Genomic DNA, 18,228 nt, shown 5'->3' on the forward strand with positions numbered 1-18,228 from the left:
CTGGGGCAGGGGGGTGCAGAGGGTTTGGGTGGTGACCTGGGGCAGGGATTTGGGATGCAGGCAGGGGTGGGGAGCCAGAGGCCTAGGCGGCTCCCAGCCAGCAGCCCAGCGGGACCTTCGGGTAGGCTCCCTGCCTGCTGCAGCCCCAGGGCTCAGTGCGGCCGGCTGCTCCATGTGCCTCTCTGTGCCACATGCAGCAGGGGGAGGCTTTGTGTGCTGCCCCCACCCCCAGCACAATCTCTCAGCTCCCATTGGCCCTTTGCAGCCAATGGGAGCTGAGAGATTGTGCTGGGGCCATGTGATGCAGAGAGGCACATGGAGCAGCCGGACACTTAAAGCAACTTGCGGCTGCTCCCTGCCTATGGGTCCCGGCGGGGCGGACCACAAGCCGGCTTGAAAGGCTTGGCGGGCAGGTTGTGGCCCGCCGGTCATATCTTACCTGCCCCCGATTTACAGGCATTTCCAAGGCACCCACCCTTAGCAAAGTACAGAGCAGCTCACCCACAGCTGCCCCCGCCGCAGCCAGCTGCCCTTATCTCCATCCTGCCCCAGGGGAAACTGAGACTCTGGGCCGGGCAGTGACTTGGCCAGGGCAGCAGGGAAAGGTTCTGACAGCACACTGAGCAGAGTCCCGATTTCTTGACTCCGCTAACTGGTTAACCGACTCCTGGCGCCACAGAAGGGCTGTGGCCGGATGGCAGGACCTCACGGCCACCGCTGGACCCCGTGGTTAACCGGGTAACGAGTTAATCCTTTCAACATTCCGAACTGCAAGCAAGGAAGACGTGGGCCCCAAATCCCGGGAATGACTGTGTGCAGGCAGCCCAGGCGGGAGCGAGATACCGACGCATGTGGGGGCGGCGAGCTGCCTGCCCAGGGGCCGTGTGTGGAGCATTGGCAGGCAGGGCCCATTTACACAGCACCTGGGAGGGTGACATGCTAGATCCGCTCCAGCTAGTGCCTGAAACTAGCCATGCGGCCACCACCCCAGAGCCCAGTCCCGCCACACCCTCGGGCTACGGACTCGGTGGGGCTGGCACCTAATGCAGCTGCCGCAGCATGTTGCTCTTGTTAGGTGCTAGCTCCACAGACAGGCTGGGAATTGCACCTCACAGCTGCAGAGCAGATGTACCCTGACCCAGCTGCCTGCCCGGGGAGTGTGCGCCGAGCGTGGGCCTATTGCGGGACCGCCTGGACTCCACCCCCGGCGCGGAGAGCCAGAGCTGTCTGTACTGTGCTGGAAGCCAGGACGCCTGCTGGCTCCGCCGCTGGCTGCGTGACTTAGGCATGTCAGATAAACACTTTGTTTGTTTCTTTGTCAGCTGAGGATAGCGGCGCACACCCGTCTCCAAGGGCGCTTGTGACGCTCCATTAATCAACGTCGCTAATGTGGCTGGAGGTATTTGGGTGAAAGGTGCAATGAGCATGCAAATGAAATGACTACAGGTTGGACCTCTCTGACCCGGCATCATCCGTGCCCTGGCGTGATGTCAGTGAGCCGGGTGTCATTATCATGGGTGTGGCCAAGTGTCCCGCAATCCCATAAAGTTTGTTTACAGCCCCCAGTCCTGGCTCAGTGTTCTGTGCAGGTATTTAGCTCGAATTTACCCCTCCGTGGCTTCCAACATCCCAGCAAGCAGCAGCCGTGTTGGTGATGCTGCCAGACAATATTAACCTCCCGTAGTCCGGCAAATTCTCTGGTCAGGTACCAGACTAGAGAGGTTCAACCTGCATTCTTCTGTTATCTTCAGAGGCAGCTTTGTCTGTGCGTAAGCCTAGGCTTGTGAGTGAGAAACCTTCTACCGCGCACTCGACTCGAGTGGCCCCCACAGTATTTCATGCCCCGGGCTCAATCATTGTGAGTCTGTTGCTCCGTACGGCCGCGTGAAATCCATGGGGGGAAATGACAAGGAATTTCAATTTGCTCCAAGAAAAAGCTGCGACCAAGCTGTGTGTCGGTGCAGAGTCTGACAAAGTGACCTCAGCGCAAAGCAGCCCAGGAACCACATGATCCACTCCAAGATAGCACAACTGGGGACTGGCACTTACCCGAAGCACTGAAAGGGCTGGGTTCCACTTGATTGCTCCGGGCAATGAGAAATGCTGCTGACATGGGTTGGAAGGGCAAGCTGTTCTCACAGGGGACGCGGCGAAGGCTAGAAAAGGCATCGCTGCCTGGTACTTTCATTCCCGTTAAGTGTTGTGCTTGTTGCATGCTGCTAAAAGCAGAAAACGCTCTTGCGTGTCAGTGGAGAGGGGCAGGGACAGTAAATAAATAAGGCCGGGTGGAAAATTCCCAGCCCAGCAGCCGACCCACTGATGGGGGGGCTGCCCTGACTCCTGTCCCTCACCGAACCTTTCAGTCCAGGCGGAACAAGAGTTCCCGCTCTGTGCTCAGGGGGTAAGAGTGGCCCCGCACCATTGAACGAAACAGACTAATTCATGCTGGGGCCCATTTTCTTTGCAGCAGCGAGACTCAATACCAGCCTGGCCGAGGGTTCAAACCCTTTCCTTCCAGCACACTGGCCAGCAGGGATTCTGCTGCATGGATCCAGGCCCTTGTTTTCTGGCAACCCTTTCCAATGAAGAGTCCTGCGCTGGATGAGAGCGCATGCAAAAGTGCTTCCCCGAATCATTCCTCCCGGGGGAGAGAGTTCTTCAGAGCCACCCTGGGAAATCTCCTCTATAGCTGGGAGAGTTTGTCTGTCTGGTTGTTCGAGACCTCCTCCTGCACTGTCAGAGCTAGGGCCACCCACTTCGGTAGGCAGCTTCCTCTGGTTATAACTTAAAGCAGAGTTGTGCCAGGACAGTCGGATGTGCCTGGAATGGGATTGTGTCTCAGCAAACCAGACCGAACAGGGACAGAATCACCAAGCAGGTAAAAGGGGCTGGCTGGGGCATACCCCACCCTCCGAGACTGCTCCAGCCCTGAGCCTTACACTCTCCCCCCCCCCCCCCCGATGCCCTTTAGGGAGGGGGGCTGAAGATCTTCCCCATCCCAATTCATACATGGCTGGCTGTTCCCCTTGGTCAGGGAGCGAGGGGAAAGTGCCCAGTTTGCTGCATTCCTCACTCCGGCTGGGGAGCGCAGGGGGCAGATGAACCTGCACCTGCCCCAGCTGGGGGACATGCCCCCCTCCCTGGCTGTGCCCAATCAGGGCCGGATTGAGACCTTTAGAGGCCCTAAGCACTGAAAAGATGATGCCCCCCCCCCCCCAGGTAATTCAAAATCAAACCAACACTATCCCGTAAAATCGCATTTTGGGGGGTGCCTAGTCTGCCTATTGGGTAATCCAGCCCTGTGCCCAACGGAGCGCCAGCAGCCATGGAGAGGCGTTTCTCACTTGGCCCCAGGCTGCTGTGGTGAGAGACAGCTGGGGGGGTCCTCTCCCCCCGGGCCAGCCTGCACCCCCACCCCCTCCTCCCCAGCCCCGCCCCGGAGCAACGATTCACACGACGCCTGGCCATTTTCATTGGATTTTCCAAAAGAACAAACGTGACCGGGGCCCCAGGCCGGTCCCCTGGTGACGTTCTGCTCTCGCCGCTTCCAGGAGGCCAGTGTTAGGGACCGTCGGGGGCAGGGACAGCAGATGGGGAGGAGAGCGTCACCCGGCGCGGAAGACACCGGAGTGTAGATCCGTCAGGGATGGATGCTAAAAGTGCCCCCCCACCCCCGTTTGCCAACAGACCGCGCCTCTCCCCGGACCCGCTTCCACTGCTCAGTCTTTGCAACATGGACCAAGATGGAGCTGGAGCCTTATTGCTGCTGTTTCAAAACCCACCTCCCCGGTCCATTGAGACGCGCAGTCAGTGGGTTAGTGACTTTTTTAGACACATCAAGCCTGAAAAATCTTGCCAAGCCAATTAACACTGCTCCCTGATTGCCGCGCGCAAGGGCTTCGTGCGGAATTTGCATAATTTCCAACTTTCTCATCAAACGAATTCTCCTCGGCTAACGTGTCTTTCCCGCATCAGCGGTCTGATGGGAATAAAGGCACGTCGGGGTGACACGTAGAAATGGGTTACACGGGGAATTTAAACTTAGAAAACAAGAAGCTAATTCCAGCAGGCTGAGCTGTTGCTTTGGATTTTGTTCCTGCAGCTCACCGAGGGCAAAACTCGCTGGATCTCAGACGGTCACCTTTGTCCTTCGCTGTAGGGACGTCTTAGTGACCATGCCAAAGAAAAGAGCATTTCCATCTTTGTTTTTTCTCACGTGAGGGTTTGTGCAAAGAATTGCCTGGACAAATCTCTGAGTCACACTCTGTACGTCTGCGGTTTGTAGAAATTCTCTCTGAGGAAAGCCCTGGATTTCAGGGTCTGCGAGTGCGAGAGCTGCCTTAGCCCCCGCACCCCATCAGGTGATCCCCTTGCAGCAACAAGCCCCAGCGCCCAACATCCCCCTGCCCAGCTCTGGGCCGCACCCCATAGTTTGAAAACCAGAGCCTTAGAGTTCAGTTTCTCCTATGAGTAAAGGTGAGGCGAAGGGGGTTCCGTGATCCAAGCACAGGGCTGCGGATGGGAAGAACGGGACACTCTTCTAAGCGCCGACTCACTGCAGCACCTTGGACAAATCACTTGGTTTCTCTCTGCCTCAGTCTCCTAATCTGTAAAATGGGGGGAATTTGGCCTTCTCGACAGGAGGGTCAGGCATGTAAATTAAGTCGCAATTTGCTCTGCTTATGACTTGAGTCCCATGCTCCTGCTAAGGGCTGTCCAAACACCACTGCGCAGCCGGTGTCCGTCCCAAGTCCTTTTACCAGGCTTTTGTCCTCGTGCACTAGTGAACATGGAAGGAGGGGCCAGTGCGTGTGAAGGGCCTTGACAGCCATGGTGCCCCGGAGCATTGCTAGCTCACTAGTCCACAGCGGCAGGGTTCTCGCGCCAACGGCGTGTTGCACTTTGCAGATCCAGGGAATCGGCAGGATCAGCTGTTTCTCCTGGGGCCTTGGCGCAGACACGGAGAGAGAAAGTCAGAGTTATTGTAGGGGCCCTGCAGCACTTCACCCTTCTCCTCCCAGGCTGGCATTGTTCTCTGGCCAGCCTCGGCAGGAGGGACACAGGGCAGTGGGGCACAGGGCTCCTGTTGTACTTCAGAGGCCGGGCCAGCCAGACTCTGCTCTCAGGTTCGGAGGGGAACCAAGAAGACACAAACGGCTTAATGCGAAGAGATGCCGGGTCTCTCCGATATTACAGGCGAGATACAGAGAAAACAAGAGAAGGTCACAACATCCCTTTGGGACTTCCCAAAGGAGCTGGAATTGTACAGGGGTGACTTTCGGACCTGGCTCAGGAGTTCGTCCTTCGCTGAGCCGGAGTCCCCAGCAAGCCAAAGGGATTTGGGACCTTCTCTTGTTGTCTCTGTATATCGCCTGTAATATCGGAGAGACCCGGCATCTATTCACATTAAGCCGTTTGTGTCTTCTTGGTTCCCCTCCGCACCTGAGCTCAGAGTCTGGCTGGCCCGGCCTCTGAAGTACAACAGCCCCGGAGGGAGCAGATCGAATGGCTGCTCCCCATACCCATTTATCTCCTAATTTCAGGGCAGCGAGACGAATCTGAGGCTCTTACTGATGCATTTGAAGTGTTAATGCGCTCAGGCGCCTCCCCACACTTTGCCTCGCGAAGGCAAACCGGTGCCGTGGCTGAGCGAGGCCTTTTACACTCACACAAAGGCAGCGAGGGGCCCGGGGTGTCCCCGAAGCGGAGCAGGTGTCCAGCAGGACCAGGGGACAAGGAACCCCACATCACAGAGTCACCAGCACAACCGCTCCACACGCGCTCTTTGAACTGTGCTTACTGGCCTGGGAGGGGTACGCCTGTCCCAATGGGTGCAGGGTTCCCTTGGGCAGCTGTCCAGGAGAGATTCCAATGCCACCCGGCTGATTAGCAGAGCTCCCAGGGGTGTTTCTCTTGGTGTGGTGCACATCCTCACATGCATGAGTCCAAAATTTATTCCACACACAGATGGAAAAATGGGAGAGAACGTAGGTGGGTAGCCCAGAGCTCACCGCCCAGCTTGCAGGGAAAGGCTCCTGCTGGCTGAGCACGGACGTCCGCCACCCATCCAGTAGCCCAGTAAGTGGAGTGCGGGGTGAGCCGGCGGAGACGGGGTGTCTGGGGAGAAGGCAGCAGACGCGGGGAGGGGATGAAAACTCGAGCTCCTTCTTGCACCGAGAGGGAAGGTCGACATCTGGCCTTCTCCTGATTGCCAGCTCCTCGAGGATTTCTTCGGGCTGATGTTTGAACAGGGTCGTCTGTGCTATAATTAAAGGGGCTGAACGCTGCTCCCCGGCTTTCTAGCTGCTCCAAATAGATCTATCAACGCGCGCGCCCCCCACCCCTTCCAAGGGCTGTCAGCTGTCCTGTGCACGGTGGGCCACCCCCCCGTGTGCTCTACCCTGCACCGGGGGGCACTGGGGGAATTCGTTTAGCAAAGCAGTGCCATGTTGATGCACCCACGCATGGGGAGATGCAGTCCCTGAAATGCTGCTGGGGGGTAGCCCCCCAACTCCGAGTGTGGGGGAAGTGCCCGGCCGGGCTCTGCCATGGAGCCAGGGGGCTGCAGGGAATGGAGAACCCAGACGGCCTGGAGCATCGTGACCTCCGGGGGCAAAGAGCACACGCCAAGGGCATCCGCGCAGACGAGAATCCGGCTTGGAGCGACAGGGTGTGGAGAGAATGTTCTTGCGCCCGTTTCATTGCACGTGTCCCGGGCTAGAGCTGCCTCCGGGGCCTTCTCCATTTCGTGGCCTGTCTCTGTGTCTCTGCCCCTGGCCCGTTTGTTCCGCAGCGCTGGCCCGTTCTGCCAGGGACGAGCCCAAATCGTGCCCTAAACCCTGACATCGCAGCGCTCCCCTTGCCTCCTGCTGCACCTGCTCCATCCGGGCCGCGGCCGGTTCCAGCCACAGGGGAGAAAAAGACGCAGGGAGAGGGCGAGTTGTCACAGGGACGGCTGCAAATTAGGAGAAAGTTGGGGTCCCAGGTAATGCCCAGAAAACCCGGCCGGGACCAAAGAAAGCAGAAGCCCAGCTCGCCCCGACTTGGGCTCCACGGGGGCTGCCCCACCCTTTGCTGGGCACACACGGGCTGTGGCTGGGGAGGGGGCTGCTAGCCCCACCCCCTCCCCACCTGGACATAGGCGGGGCTCTGCTCTCTCTTCCGTGGCGCAGCCCCCCCACCGAGCCCCGCGCCCCGGGGTACACTCCTGGGGCCCAGCTCTGTGCCTTCTGCAGAGAGAGACGCTCCCAGGGCTTCCCCTCCTGGAGGCGGCTTCCCGGACCCACCTGGCCACAGGGCGCTGTCCGTGGTGCTGCCGCTCTCTCCACCAGCCAGCCCCCGCCCTGCGCAGCTTGGGGTCTCCAGGGGAAGCGATTGCGGCTCTGCGCCCCAGCTCCTTTGATGGGGCCTTGATCTGCTGCTTCCTCGGCTGCTGCTCTAGACTGTTGGGGGAACTGCTCTGACCAAGGGAGCCAGAGGAAAGGGACGGATTCAATGCAAAGCCAGAACAAGGCAGGAAGCATCCTGTCGCCTGGTGCATTATACCAGCCTTTGATGAAGACTTAAACCGTCAGCCGCAAAGCCAGACTGATTGGAGAGCCCCAGAGAAATGAGACTCATCCAGTTGGTCACTCTACACGCACCTTCCAGGAGGGAGGATGAGCGTGAATGTTTTGAAATGGCATCCCCTGCTGCAGCCAGCCCACTTCCATATTCAGTCAGCCTGAGTAAGGAGGTAAAGCTGCTGCGAAATCCTCGATTAGAAAACAGTCCTGGTCAGAGAAGGAGGCTGGACTCCAGGGTTCTTTTCCTGACTTACTGAGCCACCCCACGCCAGTCACTTCTCTAGGCCTCAGTTTCCTCATCTGTAAAATAGGTTTAATCATTCTGATGCCTCACGGGAGGTAAGGAGGCAAGGAGACTGTTTGTTAGTGGGTCTAGAGCAGGACACGATCTGGTGATAAAAGGTGCTAAACAGGTGCCACGTGTCAATAGCATCAGTCCGTCCTTTGTGGCGCTCACTCGAAAGCCCAGGGCCCTGTGTCAATCTGCGCTAAAACGCGCTCCTCCCCCTGCCCACCTCGGGACATTTCATTATCCGGAAAATTGTCTGAGCTGCGCAATGCTCCTGCTCGCCGCTGGCGCCGCTGGAGAGATAAGGAAATGCAAAGATCGCCAGGCGGAGCTTTTCTTCCACCCTTCTCTGGGAGCAGCAGCCACAGGCCTCGGAGGGAAAACAAGGGGAAAAGGGCACCCCAGTGGTAGGGAGGGTGGGGGGAAGGGCGTATTTGTCTTCCCTCCAGTTTCTCCTTAAGCGCAGGCAGCAGGAATATCGCTGCACAGTAACATCTCACGTCAAGTCACCGCAGTTCGCAGCTGTCGTTAGCTGGGTGCTGATCTATTGGAGAACGTGCTCAGTTAAAGTCCTGCAGCCTTTGGTTTGCTGTCCCGATGGGTCATTATCCTTGCTGATCAAAATAATGCACACCGTATTTCCTGCCTGACCGCCTGCAGCTTCAGTTCCCAGCCATGGGAACATGTTACATCTCTGTCTGCGAGGCTGTAGAGTCTTCGAGTTCCCAGTCTCCGCTCTCCGTGCAGGCACTTGCAGGTTACCGTAACCATCTCTTTGTCAAGCTGTTTGGATCTGTCTCTGTAGGGCTGCGTTTTCCAGCCCCTCTGTCATCCCTTTGGCCTCTCTCTGAACCATTTCCAATCTATTCACGTCCTTTCTGAACTGTAACCCTACCCTCAGAACTGGACACAGTGCTCCAATAGCCCTCACATCTGTGCCAAATGCAGAGGTGTATAGCTCCCCTCCTCCTACCCGAGATGCCCGGGGCTAGGAATCTAAGGATCACGTTACCCCTTTTGGCCGCTGGAAGCTCATATTCAGCTGATTGTCCATCAGGATCTCCGGATCTTTTTCAGCCTCCCTTCCCCCATCCTGTAAACCTGGCCTCGACTTTGTTCCTTTGTAACTTCACATGGAGCCATATTAAATATGAATTGTGTGCTCGTGGCCTGCTTCCCAAGTGATCCAGGTTCACACCTTTCTCTAGGAAAAGGATCATGTCATCTTTTATGACCTTGGTTTAATATTCTCGTCAATCCATGCCTGGTAATGTTCCATTCTGTTCTCGCCACCTGGCTGCATCGTTGCTTTCAATCCACCAAGGTCCCAGACCAAGCTTGCTTGCAGTACATAATTTGGCCACTAGAAGTCTCAGTGCTATAAGGAGTTCTAAGCAGTGTGTGGTCCCTGGTAAGCAAGAGAGACAAAGCTGGAGCTGAAGCTGGAGCTGCATATGGGTTTGTACTTTGTGGCAGGGGTGTTAATTAAGTGTATTTGTGTAAACATGTAACCACTGGATTTTTAGTGGTTACATGTTTACATGCAGTGGGGGCAGGCAGGAGCCAGCACTTGTCAGGTTAAATGTATATCTGTAAATTACAGATTTAAATTTTCATTTGTGTCTGTCTTTTCCTCCCGTATCAAAGCTTTGGAAATGAACCCTAGTACCCAAGCATTTCTAGTTCCTTGTACTTGATAATCCCAACATGTGGAATCAGTCGAATGTTAATGCTCCCAAGGAAATATGAGTCTTTGGCTATGGGGGGACGTTTGATAACATTGGGATTTGGGGGGCTGTGATTAGAGTCACTCGTATAAACTGGCATCATTTCCTAACGACACATGTGATCTCATTAGAAGCAGAAAGCAAAGTAAATGGTAATTTGTTAGAGCTTTGCCTTGCACTCTGTAGTGTGGAAATAGAGGGCTGATTAACCCACCCGCATAGATAATTCCTTGTGATTATAGCCTGCTGCGAAGGAGTATTGTTGGGTGCTGATCAGTCTACACTATTTGTGGAAAAGAAAACCCAGAGACAGACAGCAAAATTAATGGGGACAGGCAGTGTCTGTGGGGAAGGACGACAGAATGAAAAACCTCCAATTACTGAGTCTGGAAATGAAAAGGATAAAAGGGAATAGCAATGTATGAGTTACTGGGTGAGCTTGAGAAATCCAGTCGGCTGCTTCTCTTCCCTTCACCTCATGGAGCTGGGCAGTAATGGAACAGGACTGAGACTCCTGGATTCTTACCCTGATCACATCTCTGTGTCACCTTGAGCAAGGCACTTCAGTTTCCCCCATCTGTTCAAAGAGGTTGAAACTTATGTATTTTGCAGGAGCAGTGGTTGTCAAGGATAAATTCCACTATAAATCACAAAATATCCCCAGGCAAACTGGACAAGAGCAAAGTGTGATTCTCCATGCAAGTGCCAGAGGGCGCTAGATAAAGCCAAGATGCAACAAGTTTCGATCAGTCAGAGGAAAAGCTTCTTTAGGCATGGTATGTTGTTAACCTGCGGAACTCAGTGACATGGGATATTACTACAGAGCTTAATATATTTTTTTAAAAATTAGACACATACGTGACTAAGAATGGCACCTAAAACTCCAGTGACTGCTATGAGGGTTGATTAATCCCCATGCTTCACAGACGAGGCTAATCACCATATAGGGTCAGGAAGGATTTCCCCTTATTGGTCTGTTGTCCAAGTGCACTAGGTTTTTGCACCAGAGTTTTGCTTTTGATGAAATGTCTGTTAACAGTCACTAGAGGAGAAGGACCATTGGTCTGTTCAAGGAGAGCAATTTCTATCTTCCTGTTATGAAAACAAAGCATTCGACTTAAAGGGGGAGGAAGGATTGGCTTGATCTGTGACCCAGGAGATGTAGGTTCTGTTCCTAGCTCAGCCACAAGTTGCCTTTGTGACCTTGGGCAAGTCACTTGCTGCTTCTCTTCCCCATCTGCGAAATGGGGCTAACAACCCCTCCGTTGTCTGTTCTGGCCAGGTCAGTATTTCAGGCTTCGAAGGACACAAATGTAATACTAAACGTGTGGCCCATGGAGTTGCTTGTCTGGCAGATGGCATGTGGCTGTGCCATTCTGGGGAGCGGCCAGGAATCCCCTTTCTGGGCAGGGAGCTGTATTTACAAAGAGCTATTGATGTCTTCCTGCCCACGGTCTTGTTTTTCTTGCAGCCTGATTGTGGAACGCAATGTGCCAGCTGTGAGATTTGTTTTCTGCTTCGCCACGACTTGACCCTGACAGCTATGCACTGGCAGGAGCTCTGCACGGCACATGGTACCTTCTGCAGTTCCCCCTCTCTGAAGAAGTGGTCCTTAACAGCATCCACGTGGAAGCACAGGAGTTGTTTGCCTGCCACACGGCTGGCTCTGTGCCATCCAGAGCTGGTTATGTTTGAGCTACTGTGACCGGAGAACCCTGCCATACACAGAGCTGGTTTCCCAATGCCCCGGGGGGAATTTCCCTGTTTCAGATGCAGCGTACAGACCCGCAGCTGAGGCAATAGGCTCGGTTTATGTCAAGACTCTTGGCGGGATTGGTAATTGGAATGGAAATTGCCGTGATGCCGCAAAGCATAGAAATTGGCAGGACATTCCCAGGTACGTTTTCCAGCGGATGTCTCGTACTAAAACAACGAGACAGGGGCTGCCAGGTGGACTGAGTGGGTAGGTGCCAGGCCCATGCTGTAGCAGTGAGGGAAGAACCCGTCCCGGGAAAGTTGCTTTTTGACACCTGGACGGTGGCTTTTCCCTCTGTTTGAAGAAGGCTGGGGTGGGAGGCGCTATCTCATGCTGCTTTGTGTTTTCAGACTTTGGGCCTGATTAGGCCCCGGTCGGAGTCTTGTGTCCAGTTCTGGGCCCCACATTTCAGCAAAGATGCGGAGAAATTGAAAGAGTCCAGAGAAGAGCAACAAAAATCATAGAATCATAGAACACTAGGACTGGAAGGGACCTCAAGGGGTCATCGAGTCCAGTCCCCTGCCCTCATGGCAGGACCAAATACTGTCTAGACCATCCCTGATAGACATTTATCTAACCTACTCTTAAATATCTCCACAGATGGGGATTCCACAACCTCCCTGGGCAATTTATTCCAGTGTTTGACCACCCTGACAGGTAGGAACTTTTCCTAATGTCCAACCTAAACCTCCGTTGCTGCAGTTTAAGCCCCTTGCTTCTTGTCCTGTCCTCAGAGACCAAGATGAACACGTTTTCTCCCTCCTCCTTATGACACCCTTTTAGACACCTGAAAACGGCTAGCATGTCCCCCCTCAATCTTCTCTTTTCGAAACTAAACAAACCCAGTTCTTTCAGCCTCCTTCACAGGTCATGTTCTCTAGACCTTTCATCATTCTTGTTGCTCTAAAAATGATGAAAGGTCTAGAGAACATGAGCTAGGAGGGACGACTGAAGGAACCGGGCTTGTTTAGTTTGGAAAGGAGAAGACTGAGAGGGGACATGAGAGCAGTTTTCAAATATCTAAAAGAGTCTTACAAGGAGGAGGAGAAACATTGTTCTCCTTGGTGTCTGTGCACTGGAATCTCATCCTGGTCAGTGTCCCGACGCCTGGATTTAACCAGCGCTGGGAACTGTGAACAGGGGTTCCCCCTATGGGGCCAAGAGACGGGTCTGGTGCAGGCTGAACCCTTGACAGAGCAGCGGGCACCCGTGTGTGTGAGTGAGTACAGGGTCATCTCTGACTACCAGAGCGCCTCACACCGCCCTCCTCCCCCCCGGTACCCCCTGCTGGCATCCCACAGAACATGGTGTCCCGGTCAGAGTCGCCCTCCCCAAAGCTCTCCATGGCGTGAACGTCTCCCGGGACTATGGGCCATCCTGGGTCTCCCTCCCGTCCATGCCAAGGGCAAGCCCCTGCCTTCGAGCTGCCATGCACATCGATACCTAGCGACCCGTGTGGGGGCGAGAAGAGAACAGAGCCAGAACAAGACACCCCTGCACACGTCTCTGGCCCGGTGAGAGCCGAGGAGGATGAGCCCTGGCGCACGAGGCTCGTCTCGAAGCCAGCCGGAGCCTGCAGCGGTGAGCGAGCACCAGTCCCTGTGCCGCGCAGAAGGGGCCCGCTGCTCTGTTCCCTGCCTCTCCCAGCACCCCTGCTCATGGATTGACACAAGGCACGACTGCTCCGGCGAGGCTGGGTTCAGAGCGGGTAAAGAACCCTGCTTGAGGGCGCCTCCTCTCGCTTGCACCTGCGAGCTCCCCGCTAGTCTGAGCTGGGTAAGCACCAGGGCAGTTATTAACGGACACCTGCTAACCGAGGCCGTTTGGCCCCAGCCTGGTTCTGGGGGTGTGATCTGTGGGTTCTGAGAGGCTCCCTCCCATCCCACGAGCATCAGAATTCATGGAGCACTGCGGCCTGGGTCGGTCCATGCAACAAAGGCCCTTTTGCTCTTTCCTTGTCCGTCTCTGGGCTGGCGTGTTCAGAGAGGACCGAGCTCTGTGCACGTCTCACTAGCCAGGGTTTAGAGGGACTCGCTTTCTGCTGCTCAGAGCGAAAATATCCCCCCACCCCGGGCCAGGTTTTCAGTTAGGGTCAGAGAAAGCCGCCTACTGAACTTGCTGGTCCTAGCTCCTACCGTTTGGGGGAGTCCTTGACCAGACAGACAGACAGACGGACAGGCAGGCTCTCTCACAGGCTGTAGATCGGTACTTTCCCTCCCAGGGATGGGAAGGGAGAGAACACAGAGGATGTTGGGCTGTGTGGCCAGATAGGGGCGCTGTTGTGACACACAAAGGGACCTCTGCCTTGCTGGGCCAGAGTCCGGGCTGCCGAAGGCAATTGGGGGGGGCTTTGCTCCCATGGGGCCCCAGGGCAATCCCTCTGGGTGCGGCATGTGGATTTAAACTCCCCCCACACTGCCACAGTGGTGGCTAGACTGCACTGGCCCTCTGCATGGGGGGCCCCGACTCACCCCTGCAGCCACCGCCACCGGTTCAGAGTCCAGGGAGCAGCGACACCCACTTTCCACTGGTTTCGATGATTCAGCCCACAACGAGCAGGAGTTTGCAGCCTTGGGCTCTTTGACCGTGAGCTCTTGCACACAAGGACCCGGCCTTCCTGAAAGCACCTGGCCCCCTGTGGGTGCCATATAAATAATCATACAGATGCCCTCGCAATCTCCCATTTCTTTGCGAAAAAGAGTTTACCAGCATCCCGCTGTCCAATAGGGCATCTAATACCTCCCGGTCACCTGCCCGCCTGCCCCATGCTTATGGGGGCATGTGACAGCCACAGGCACAGCAAGCCACCGAAAAGAGGAGGGATCTTGCCCTTCGGTCACTTGTGAAAGCAAGAAGGGCAGCCGCTCCCAAGGCGATGCTGTAGGCTCTAACGCTGCACCATCGTGGGTGTGCGCTCTCCTGCTGGGGTGGGAGCGGCTCGGCAGGGTCCGGTTATTTCTTTCATACCTTGTTTTTCCTTTCTAAAAAGTATTTAACAGAAAAACAACACATGCCTTTGCTAAACACTGCTGCCCAGCTAGTGTTGGATCCGCCCACATTCCTGCATGTTGTGCATCACAGCCAGAACACACAGAGACACTTCTCACATCACTTCTGGGCATGCAAGAATGGGACTCAGCCCCTGAAAGAGAGTCAGACCCTAGCCCGGCTCCCTTTGAGGCATAATGTTAGGCATGCTGCCCCCACAGCTCCCTTGTGGCTGGGAATAGGCAGGATTAAAACAAACAAAAGGGAATGTTTCTTCACTCAGTAGCACAGTCAACCTGTGGAACTCCTTGCCAGAGGATGTTGTAAAGACCAGGACTTTAACAGGGTTCAAAAAAGAACTAGATATATTCATGGAGGTTAGGTCCATCAATGGCTGTTAGCCAGGACCGGCAGGGATAGTGACCTTAGTCTCTGTTTGTCAGAGGCTGGGAATGGGTGACAGGGGAGGGATCACTGGATGATTCCCTGTTATGTTCACTCCCTCTGGGATGGAAAACAGGACACTGGGCTAGATGGACCTTTGGACTGGCCTGCACTTGAAAGTTTCCCTGGTAGAGTTAGTTGACTTGGATAGAGTTAGTCGACTTTTTAACAAATTAGTTATACCGCAAAATAACCAAGAACGGACACAGAAATAGCAATAAACAGGTGACTTGTACTAGTCTAATTATTCCATTTCTTGCACATAACTACTTTCATAAGTATAAATATGCCAACACAACTGCCTGCACGGGAGTGGGTTGTACTGCATTAGCTGTACTGAGTTAAATGAAGCAACACAATTTCATAGTGTAGGTAGGTAGAAGGGAAGGAAGGAAGGAAGGAGAGAGGGAGAAGGAAGGAAGGAACTTTTCAGTGTGCGTATTGTAGTCTGTTAGTAAAAGCCTTTTACAGCTCTGGGCCAGTGTCTGCTGTCATGTTTGTCCCTTTAAACGGTCTCTGTCAGGCCAAAAATGCAAAGTCGTTTCCAAGGGTGACAGACAGTAGCTGACACCTTTCCCCTTCCGTAGGTTAGCCTATCATTTGGGCATCCTCATCTCCATACGTCCTAGCGGCAGTTGGACCCCACAGCTGCCATGCAGAACGCCAGCCGGGAGAGTTGTAAGTGGTGGCCAGGCCAGCTGTGTGGCATCGATTTAACGAATCACCTCGTTTGCATGAATACAAACATGTGGCCAACCTTTCATCAGCTTGCTAAAGTGCCAGCAGGCGGGCAGGGGGCCTGCAGATGGACCGGCCCCTTGGGGAGAAGGGCTGAGCTGGAATCGGAGTGGCAGGGTGGTCCTGCAGATCGTGGCTGCCAAATGACTCACCACAAGAGGGGTGACTTTGCTCCAACGCACAAACACTGTTCATCTTAGTCACCTGGGGGCGCCAAGAAAGCTTTAATCCTAGACATACCCGGACACCAAGCAAAACTGCAGACTTACACACGGCTGCTCATCACATCTTCTGGGACTTGTGTGTGCACAGCCATTCACGGTAAGGGACCAAACTCAATAACAACACAGTTACACCCAAAACACACCTGTATGCGCACCCACACACACATACCCATGTGTCCGTGCATGCTCACACACCTATATACACTGACATGCCTGCATGCTAACATCCAGGCATATACACCTATCTCAAACACACACAAAACAAAAAACAACAAGGAGTCCTGTGGCACCTTAGGCTACATCTATGTACTTAAAAACTGGAGCATGTCCCCTCTCCATCTTCTCTTTTCCAGAGTAAACAAACCCAATTTTTTCAGTCTTCCCTCACAGATCAAGTTTTCTAAATAACCTTTTAATCCTTTTTGGTCGCTCATCTCTGGACTTTCTCCAATTTGTCCACATCTTTGCAGAAAGGTGGTACCCAGAACTGGACACCAGTCCTACTGAGGCCTAATCATCGCAGGATAAAGCAGAGGAATGACTTCTCATGTCTTGCTCGCAACACTCCTGCCAACGCATCCCAAAATGGTGTGAGCTTTTTTGCAACAGTGTTGCACCATTCACTCGTATTTAGCTTGTGATCTGCTGTGACACTGCCCTCTCCTCCCCCCCCCCCCCCCCCCATCTTTCTGCAGGACCCTAGACAGTCATTTCCCATTTTGTATGTGTGCAACTGATTGTCCCTTCCTAAGTGGAGCACTTTGCATTAGTCCTCGTTGAATTTCATCCTATTGACCTCAGATCACTTCTCCAGTTTGTCCAGATCATTTTGAGTTTTGACCCTATCCTCCAGAGCACTTACAACCCCACGTCTGCATCACAGTGTCATTAAGCCATGCTCAGCATTTATCTTGAAACTAGGAACCACTAGGTCAGTAACAGATCTGTGGGGCATCAATTCTTGGAATCGAATGTGGGTCTGACCCAGATCCAATCTGAAGTGAGTGTTCAGAGTTGTGGGATCCCTGCTTTTGATTCAGAGATTCCAAAGGGATTGTTGTAAGCAGCTAGCCAGCCAAAGAACGTCTCTGAACTAATTCCTAGAGTAGATCATAGAAAAATATTGGACCGCGATATAAATATTGTAGTGATGGAGAATTTGCCAAGACCCTGGTTAAAATTGTTCCAATGGTTAACTGCTTTCACCATTACACCTGATTTCCAGTCTGAATTAGTCTTGCTTCAGCCTCCAGCCCTTGGATCATGTAATATCTTTCACTGCTAGACTGAAGAGCCCCTTGTTAAATATTTGTTCTCTGTATAGGTATTTCTAGATTGTAATAAAGTTACCCTTTAACCTTCCCATTCTTAAAACTAAATATGTCTATCACTACACAATATCAAGAGTAGCTCTGTTACTTTCTACCAAAACAACAAGGAATCTGGTGACACTTGCAGAAAAACGAATTTTATTATGGCATACGCTTTCATGAAAGCATATACCATAATAACCCTGTTAGTTTTTAAGGTGCCACTGGATTGATTTTCACTACAAGGCATGCTTTCTCGTCCTTTCATGGTTCCCCTGGCTAGTCTCTGAACCCTCTCCAATGCAGCCACATCTGTGCTGAACTATGGGAACCAGAACTGGACACAGTATTGCAGCCGCCGTCCCACCCGCGCCAAATACAGAGGTAAAATACCCTCCTACAGTGTGGTGGTGAGTACTGTATGAAATGCAGAGGCAGAGAGAGAGAAAGACTGGCGCTCTCTCTGGTACTGCCTTTTGTGTGAGTCGCGGCATTTGTTTGACTCCATACGATGCTGATATTGAATCAGGAATTCCGGAAAGGGCCATTTGTGGTGCTTTGTGTCAGCCTCTCTCTCCCGTCACCTCGACAGGTGAGCTTTCAGCGGGAATGCAGGTTCACGCGTTTGTGACACTCATCACCCGCCAAGCGCCCAGGGGAGTAGGCTGTGAATTCTATCACTGCACAAATGTCTTGAGCGGTGCTGAAGGCCTCCCAGGAGGACCACCCTTGCTGTGGCTGCCTTCTCGGGAGGGACGCAGGGTGTGAAGTGCCCCGCTGCAGGAGGAAGCTGGGTAGCAGGAGTGGGGGCACGGTTAGAGGGGAAATGGTCCCAACGCGCTCATCACATGGGAGCACACTGTGGGACAGGCGGAGAACCTCTGTCGCAGAAATCCTTTCTCAGCCCCCTACCACCAAACCAGCCCACGGCCATGGCAATGCCTGGGAGGCTGCTCCCAAACCTGCCGTGAGGGCGAGGGGCTGGACTCGATGACCTCTCGAGGTCCCTTCCCGTCCTATGATTCTATGATTCATATTGCCCAAAGGTATTTCCTTCCTTGCCCTGCTTTGTCTGCCGGGACTACAAAGCCCCTGGGCCGGACTGGGCGTGCAGAGTAGCAGCAGGCTGCCACGCGTCCTACTGGCACGGGGCGAGGGCTAGTGGGGGCAGGGGGACGAGTGATTAG

This window comes from Pelodiscus sinensis, chromosome 28 (genome assembly GCF_049634645.1).
Source record: "Pelodiscus sinensis isolate JC-2024 chromosome 28, ASM4963464v1, whole genome shotgun sequence".
Lineage (NCBI taxonomy): Eukaryota > Metazoa > Chordata > Testudines > Trionychidae > Pelodiscus > Pelodiscus sinensis.